Source organism: Narcine bancroftii, chromosome 1 (genome assembly GCF_036971445.1).
Source record: "Narcine bancroftii isolate sNarBan1 chromosome 1, sNarBan1.hap1, whole genome shotgun sequence".
Taxonomy (NCBI): Eukaryota; Metazoa; Chordata; class Chondrichthyes; order Torpediniformes; family Narcinidae; genus Narcine; species Narcine bancroftii.
This window is the reverse complement of record NC_091469.1, coordinates 214,888,929-214,897,568: the sequence shown is the minus strand read 5'-3', so window position 1 is coordinate 214,897,568 and position 8,640 is coordinate 214,888,929.

Below are 8,640 nucleotides of genomic sequence, written 5' to 3'. Positions count from 1 at the left end.
AAGTGGCCGTTCTGAGTTTTTATCTTCTTTATATAGTGCTGGCAGGTTATAATAATATTGCTGTTAAAAAAAACAAGATCGACTTTATATTGATTATAAGATGGTAAAATGATTCATGCACCTTACTGTTATTAATCTTCTGGGTGTTGCAATGTGTCTAAACATTAGGAGCTGTGATTCAAATATCCTCATGTCTGTGGAATCAAACCTCGAGGGAGCAGATAACTTTTACATATTTTGTCCTGGTATTTAATGCTATCCTAGGGGTCACACCAGATTAACATCTGTTCTAAGAGCCAAATTTTCAACACACCTCACAGAGTCATCGAAACGGACACTGTTTATGTTGATCCAAACTAATCCGTTGTGCATTTATCCCACATCCCTCTACACCTTATTCATTCAGTTATCTGCCTCAGTGCCTCTTAACTGCTATTACTGTTCCTACCACCTCTTCTGGCAGGTCATTCCAGACACTAACTACCCGTCGTGTAGAATATTTACTCAATAATTCCCCTTTAAATCTCCTCCCTCTCATCTTATATCGATGCCCTCTCAGTTTAAACATTCCTGCTGTGTGAAAGAAACCAACTCTGGCTGTCTCCCATTTTTTTGGCACTTTGTTTTATAGACCCTTTCATCTCTCAATCTCCTTCACTCCAGGAAAAACAAGCCTATCCTATCCAACCAGTTGGCATAGCAGATAGGGCAATGCATTTACAGCTCCAGCAATTGGGACCGGGGTTCAAATCCCATGCTGCCTGTAAGGAGTTTGTATGTTCTCCCTGTGTCTGCATGGGGAAGCTCCAGTTTCCTCCTACCCTTCAAAAATCTACTGGGGTGTAGGTTAATCGGGTGTAAATTTGGCAGCAAGAACAGGTGGGTTGAGAGGGGCTGTAGCCTTGCTATATGTCTATTTTTTTTTAATTTAACTTGGTTATTTATACTGTCTAATCCAGGGAACATCCTTGTTCTGCACCCTTTCTATCTTCATCACATTTAACCCCAGGGACTTTGAGAATACAGGCCTGTTTTCCATATTCAAAAAACATGAGATCTTATGTGAACAAATAGGACCTGGATGGGCTCAGCCAGCCAGGTAACATCCGTGCAAGGAAAAGGTCAGTCAACTTGGGGGCTCTTGAGCCTCCACTTGAAACAGTATTCTCCATGGATGCTGCCTGACCCATAGAAGTCCCTCCAGCCTCTCTTTGTCCCTGCAGCCTCTCAAGATTCCGGCATCTGCAGTTTTTTTTTGTGTTTCGCTGTTCTTTTTTTTCCCAAAACGGGTTTGTTTTACCTCGAGGTGGTGGGGGGGGGGGGGGGGTGGAGGCAGTATCCTCGACAGCATCTGGACCCGAGCGCCACTCTCTCCCAACAGTGGCGCTTTGAATCTAATACTTACATCTGAATTTGCGCCGTAAACCATCCCCCCCCCCCCCCCCCCCCCGTGGTTTAGTTGGAAAGTTGAGATTTCCGACGAGTGTCTGACACAATGCAAGAGGTGGTCTTGAATCCAATATGTAATTCTCCGAAAAAGCCCTATTTAAGGTCACCCTCGGGTACTCTCTATCCAAGTACATCATAAAGCAGCACCCATGCTGCGGGCCCTGCTGGAATAGGGTTGGAGGTTCGTTTCATGTTAACACGCGACTCAGATTCCATTTTTAAGCGACTTTGCAATAAATTGACCCAGCCTTTGTTAATGCCAAAGTGGACATTTTAGAGAGACTTTAGGGAATTTCTAAAAATCGTTCAAATAAACGAATTGACCGACTAGAATCATGTGATTAGAGTCAATAATATTAATGCCAAGGTCAATTTAGAACAAAAAAACGGTAAATAATATTTAAAAGAATTTTATTTCATTTGCAATTATTTTCCAAAAGAAACTTGACGTGACAGTACATGTTGCAAAGCGCCAACAAAACAAAACATGCTACCTCTATGCATTCCCCACACGGGGAATAATTTCCTCCCTGCTGATAAAATGGCATTTGCCAAGTACAAGTGTATGAAATTAAAGTGGATGCTACCATTTCCAGTCAAAGTAAAAATCTGTAAATGTGCATATATATGGGATAGGGGAAATAGATATCTCTCCAATTTTGTATCAATATCTCCCGTTTGTGTTTCCTCGTTCGGTATCATGTTGCCTGGCGGGACAGAATAGAAATCAAAAAGTCCTGGTTCGATTCCGCGGGTAATAAACTGATGTTCCTCCCGCCATTCATGGAGTAGTGCAGTCACATAATATTGCGGGTCCCAGCAACATGGGGATTAATATGCAAATTATTTCAACTCAAATGGAAACCTGTGCAAGCGCTAATGAACACCATCGTGTTGATTTCTCCATGTGATCGTTCTTTTTAAAGATGTTAATAATGCTCGCTGTTTCTTTCATCGAGGGCGAGAGGTATTACTTTTTTTTAAAAAAATGTTTCACCTCGTTCCATCTCACCCCACCACACACTCGCTTAAAGCCGACACAAATAAGCGGCCAACCACCATACGATGAAGGTCGTGATTGAAAACGTGACAACTGAATATAGAAGCTTATTAATAAATCAACAACTCCACACTCCTCTAAGACTCAGGTGGATCTATTCTGTTTATCTTAATGAAAGATGTCACATTCGAATATAGTGAGTATGATAAGTATTCTGCGGATTCAGTGTTACATTGAGATTTGTTTCAAATTCCCAATAAAAGTGATCTCCAAAAAAAAAATCCCCCACAGTATTAAAATATAGTCCTTTCACCTTTATGAAACTATGTGAACTATGTGGAAAGGCGATGGGTTCAATAAGGTAGAGTTTGGAGCAAAAATTGACACAGGTAAAGATAGGCATTTGAGTTCCGAGTGAATATTGATACAAGTAAAGATTTCCATAGGAATGTTGTTGTGGTGGTGGGGGGGGGGGAAACGACTTTCGCTGAAGTTAAACTGGTCTTTATTTTTTGAATGTTCTTGCATTCACACGTAAACCCGGTTACTTAAGGTTAGGAATTCTGAAGTCGATCAAAAAAATTCATCAATTGACCTAACCAAAACCAGCTCTTTCTGGAGCACTTAAAATTGGTACATGTCTCCAAAAAAGGGTAGTATGTCCACTGTAGCAGAACCGCAGGGACAGTATTTACAGTGGATGGTTAATCAAGACGTTCTTTGAAAGTCTCTGTTTAGCGATACAATTTTTTTTCCCTCAAAAATGAAAGTCGTGCAATGTGTGTATTTTTAATCATGATTACTTTGGTCAAATGTATCAACTCCAGCTTCACCGAGAATCGAAGATTAATTTTAGACGCCAGTTAAAACACAAAGCTAGGTAAATAAAACCTAAATGAAGTATTTTCTCTCTCTGCACCTCAATCTATATATTTGAAGTTGGTAATTCATCTATCCCTTCAAAACTTATTTTATTTAGTGAAAGCAGTTATAAAAGTAGACGATCATTTTTAAAGAAACTTGTTTCCTTATTAACCAGTCTGATTGCAAATATAATATTTCACTATTGAGATTCTTTTTTTTAAATCAGAGCTACACGCTCTTTCCTATAACATTTTAAGGTAACTTGGGATTATGAATAATTTACTTTTTGTTTTGATGAATTAGTACCATTTAGCATCAAACAAACACGCCCTAACCCATTCCTCCCCTCATTACTCTTACTTCATATCTACCTCATTTTCAGTGTTGATTCCAACATCTATTCTGTGTAAACTCGACTAAAACATCAATTTTCCTGAAAATGAACAGCAGAAAGTGCAGCGGGCGTATTTATGAATAACTTTTTTTTGGGTGGCTACTCAAAAAAAAACAAAGCAGACTAACTTGTTTTCCACTCACATCGATCAATCAAATAGAGGAACTAGTGGTAACCACCCAAGGACCTTGATAGGCCACAATAAAGCAGAAAGAAAACAGCTGATCCACAAAGGGCCCGTCTAGACGAAGCCTCATCAGTCTCGCCAAATTTTTGTCGTCATTCCCATAGGGATTGTAATATAATTGTTCTGATGTCTATGTTCATTACCAGAGCTAAATACTATTCGGAATTGCACCTGAGTGACAAAAGAGAAAAAAAAATCACCACTACAGCATTTTAGAGGTTTCTCTTAAGATTCCAACATCTGCAGTTTTTGTGCATCTCTGCAGCATTTTAGGGGCTTGATAAATTAAATTTCCACTATATTTTCAAGACAAACGAAAAACGCCTTACCTAAACCTTGACCAAGGGCTCAGGCCCGAAACGTTGGTTATAAATCTTGGCTTCTTATGAACCCTGCGGGACCTGCTGAGTTTCTCCTGCATTTGTGTGTACTAATTACCTAAGCTTAAACCATTCAAAGGTGCTACACGTAGATTATTTCCTTTTGTCCTCGATTTATCAAAATTGTATTTTAATATTTCATATTCCTAATCTTTCCAAATTTTCACCCGGGAATCGTGGCCCGTTAAAACCCCTCGGTTTCTTCAGAGATTCTTTTTTTGGGGGGGCTCACTTTACGGAAGGCAAGTGGCAGTGTATTCATTTAAAATTCATGTTCCAGACGTAAGATAAAATAAGGCTGAGTATTGTTTATCGGACTAGCACGCAAGACGCCGAAGCAAACTTGTTTGTGCACGTAATAAAAAGATTGATACATTATGCACCTTTCTCTCGGATAATCATTCCACAATTTGAAACACACTGTAGTCAGCTTTTTGGCAATTCAACAATCAACTCTATGGAAATCCTTGAAAGTTGTTGGTGGGCGGAGAGGTTGGAGGTTGGTGCGAGGGCGGGAATGTTAGTGTGGAAGAGGTGGTGTCCGGGATAGATACATTGGGCATCGCAGTACAACGTCAACAATGCAGAGATAAACATGTGAATTAGAAATATTAATTCTCCAGCGATTCTTTTCGCCCGCTCTCTCCCGTTCTTCCATTTGTGGAATGTGGTAGTCCATATCCAAATAATAAACGTTTGCAAAGAACGAACAGTATCTTATTAAAAGGGCTTCCAAATTATACATTGCAGAGCAATTCTAATCACAAATTTAAGGCTGCTTTTATTTAGTTAAAAGTGTTAAATCGTAACTAAAGTATAAAAGGCTACTGTAAAAGTTCCCATAAGAATAAGACCAACCCCGAGGTAAGCATTTGAAACTTTTTTTTTGTTTCACACTGTATGAACATTAAATCCACTGTGGGATAACTTTTGGAACACAAGAGTCAGTTTGAAAAGGACAGTTTTGAGTTGTGGACTTGCAGCTGCCTCTTTCAAATTGCATGTGGTGTTTTTTTTTGAGAGGTTAGGATGAAGAGCAGTCTGTGAATGCTTTCAAATGAGAGATGAGGCATATTGAAAACTATATTAAATTACCCTGATTAACAATTTAGCCACGAACATGGGAGGTTTGCGCTCTTTATAACTGGGACTAGGGACTATTCATCCCAGCAGCTAAGAGGTCGAAAGGTTTCTGAAGTTCACAGGCTCTCTCTTTTGTTATGCTAACAGACAATATAGAATCAGCTGCTCAGTGGACCGTGAAATATAAATGATTCCTTGAGAACTTCGAATAATATGTCAGGCTATCCTCAAATACCAACGTTGCTCCCTCAGTTTTGTCAGACTCCTGGACATGGAAACTCCTGGAAAACTTAACAAAAATAAGTTGTAGTTCAATGATTATTGTAGAAGAGGATGCCAAATCCGAGGTCAAATATATTTTGGTTTGCATTTTTTAAGCTCAAGCGCAGTCTTGATCAGTTGGAAGTTTTCAAAAAGCTAGTCGAAGATTTGGAATCGGTGTCAGGTTTCTCATAAACAGTTCACAGCAAACTGCAGGGTGCTGGGTCGTCTATAACGACCCGCCAATTATTTTCTGGAAAAATGTTGGATTTAGAACTTCAGGAGAAAAATAGATAACGGGGCTCAATCTTGCAGGAGTCATGTCTGCGAAGGAATCTCACATGCATTCCGGGAAAACAGAAATCACCAATTTGCATTTTTTAAGGAATATGAGTTCTACTTTTCGATCAGAAAACCCTTCCTTCTCTCTCTCTCTCTCACACACACACACACACACACACACACACACACACACACACACACACACACACACACACACACACACACACACACACACACACACACACACACACACACACACACACACACACACACACACACACACACACACACACACGCTCAGAGCATTTGGGCAACACATCTTTCAACTGTCCAAACATTGTGAAGTTGGGTGTCGAAATGTTTGAACTTTAAAACTTTTTCAGGTCGATAATAGCTCTGGGCAATCTTGGTGGATTCCATAGTTCTGCAATGTTTATGAATAAGAGTTAAAGGATCAAGAAAAACATGATTACGGAGCAACCAATAAATTTACCCTCAAAAAGCAAATAAATGGGAACGTTCGATTAAAATAGGAGATGAAGACAAGTGGCTTGGAATACTCCGAACCTTCGGATCTGGCCTAACGACTTTTCTGATCAAAATACCTAAATTAGTCGAAAAGAAATTCCCAATGCATTATTTTGGAATATCTTTCTTGTTTTGAGCACCCTTTCTCGTCTGCATTCAAGCGTTGGTTATTTTTGTTAGAATCGGTTGATTAAAAAAAAGTCTTCCATTTTTTTGGCGAATACAAATAAATTCCGGGTTTCGTTGATTCTGCTTCATTGAAACTTTAATGGGAAAATGTGTTTTAAAATTTTAGGAGAGAGCAATGTTGTAGTATTCAGGCGCGTGTATTTCACTCTAATTCAACCTTCTCACGGAGGCTTTTGGTTTTAAGTCTCGCCACAACATTTTATTACAAGGATCCATTTATTAACGTATTGCCAGCAAACAGCTTCATTCATTTACGATTTTAATGTGTTGCTAAAGTTGCCAAGATATTTCTAAGGTACTTCATAATACATTCCTATTTTGAGAGATATTTCTTGTTTATTTGTTTCCTAAAAACAGAAGCGCCGATAATGTAATGTGCCCTTCATGGGTTTGCTTACAGTTTAATCGCCCATGATTTGGAAAGATCTTTTTTTTTAGTGGGAAAATGCTATTAAAAATATAGACAAGCGTACACGTTTTTTAGTGTACTTGACATTATGTAACTCTGTTACCGCTGGTTGTTTTTTTTTCATATAGTTACTCCAGACAACGTGTAGGTTCAATTACAAGCAGTAAAATTGAAGAATAAGAACCTCACAAATAACTGCGCAAAATCTAATAATTTACTATTTTAAATCGCAATATTAAAAATGATCGTTTTGTTCCTGTAAACAATTTAGGTAAAACAGCCTAATAAAGAGCTGCATGACCACACTATACATATTACACTTTACTCTACCATCTAATGTCCTCAAAAGAATATATAAAAAAATACACCTATTGTTGATCCCAGTGACTGGCGGGATCGGAGATAAAATTTCATTACCTACTGCTAATTAGCCAAAATTGTGTGGAGTGTATTATCTTTCATTTTATAAACAACGGTTTCGTTCCAGGTGAATTTTCTTTAAAGTTGCGGTGCCAGCACAGGCCCTTCGGCCCTCGATGTTGTGCCGACCCATACATCCCTTCAGAAAAAGTACTGAACCCACCCTACCCCGTAACCCTCTATTCTTCCTTCATCCACGTACATTCAGTACATGGTTATAGTTGGTATCCAGAACGCATTAGTTACATTTAACATATATTGCTGACCCTGGCCCAGTGACATTGGATATCTTCATTGCCACGACTTTGAGTATTTAAAAAAAATGTTTCTCTTTTAATTTCGGGGCTTTGGATTTTAATTAGATTAAAACGTTTCGTATTCAAGAACATGGTCAAATCAAGTTATTTTTTAAAAAAATCCGTTCTTTCTGAAATCGGGGTGACCGATCTGTCCTTCTGGCCAATATATATTTTTCTTTATATTTGAAGCCTATCAAAAAAGATACTTAAATATCTATTTTATGTAATTCGCTGGCGAGTATTTTGATGCGGCTGATCATTTATAGTTCGAATTCAATATACATGCAATCATTTAGAAGGATTGATCTGTGTTCTTAATTTATGTGTTTAATGAAGACAGCGGTGCCATTTGAAACCGGAAAGCAGAATTAATGATATTGTAAATTAAAATATTAATGACAATAAATGCTCTTTTATTCTGAAATTCAAGCCTTTCGCAACATATTCCCATACTCGGACAATATTTCTGGACCAATAAATATCAGAACTATTGGATGAAGTAATCGATTTGTATATTAATACAGTAGTTTATTTCCAAGCAAGAGGGATCTGGAAAAACACGTGATATCTCGACACATAAACGAACTGCGTGTGTGTGAAACACATGACAGTTCAACAAAGAGAGGGCAAAATGAGTACTTCCACGGATTAAAACCGAACTTTCCAGAGGTCTTATATTGAAATGTGCCCAGAATATTAAGATATATATTGAAATCAATGGTCACTACTATAATTCTACAATAGGTGGCTTTAGATTTGAATTTTATTATATTTAGAAAAGATTATAGAAAGAACTTCAGTCGTTTGGAAACAATTTAATAGCTTGCGAATTTTAATCTACGACGTGCACCAAAACCTTTTGTTTTCTCATATTGTGCGGTCTTTAAATAAAACT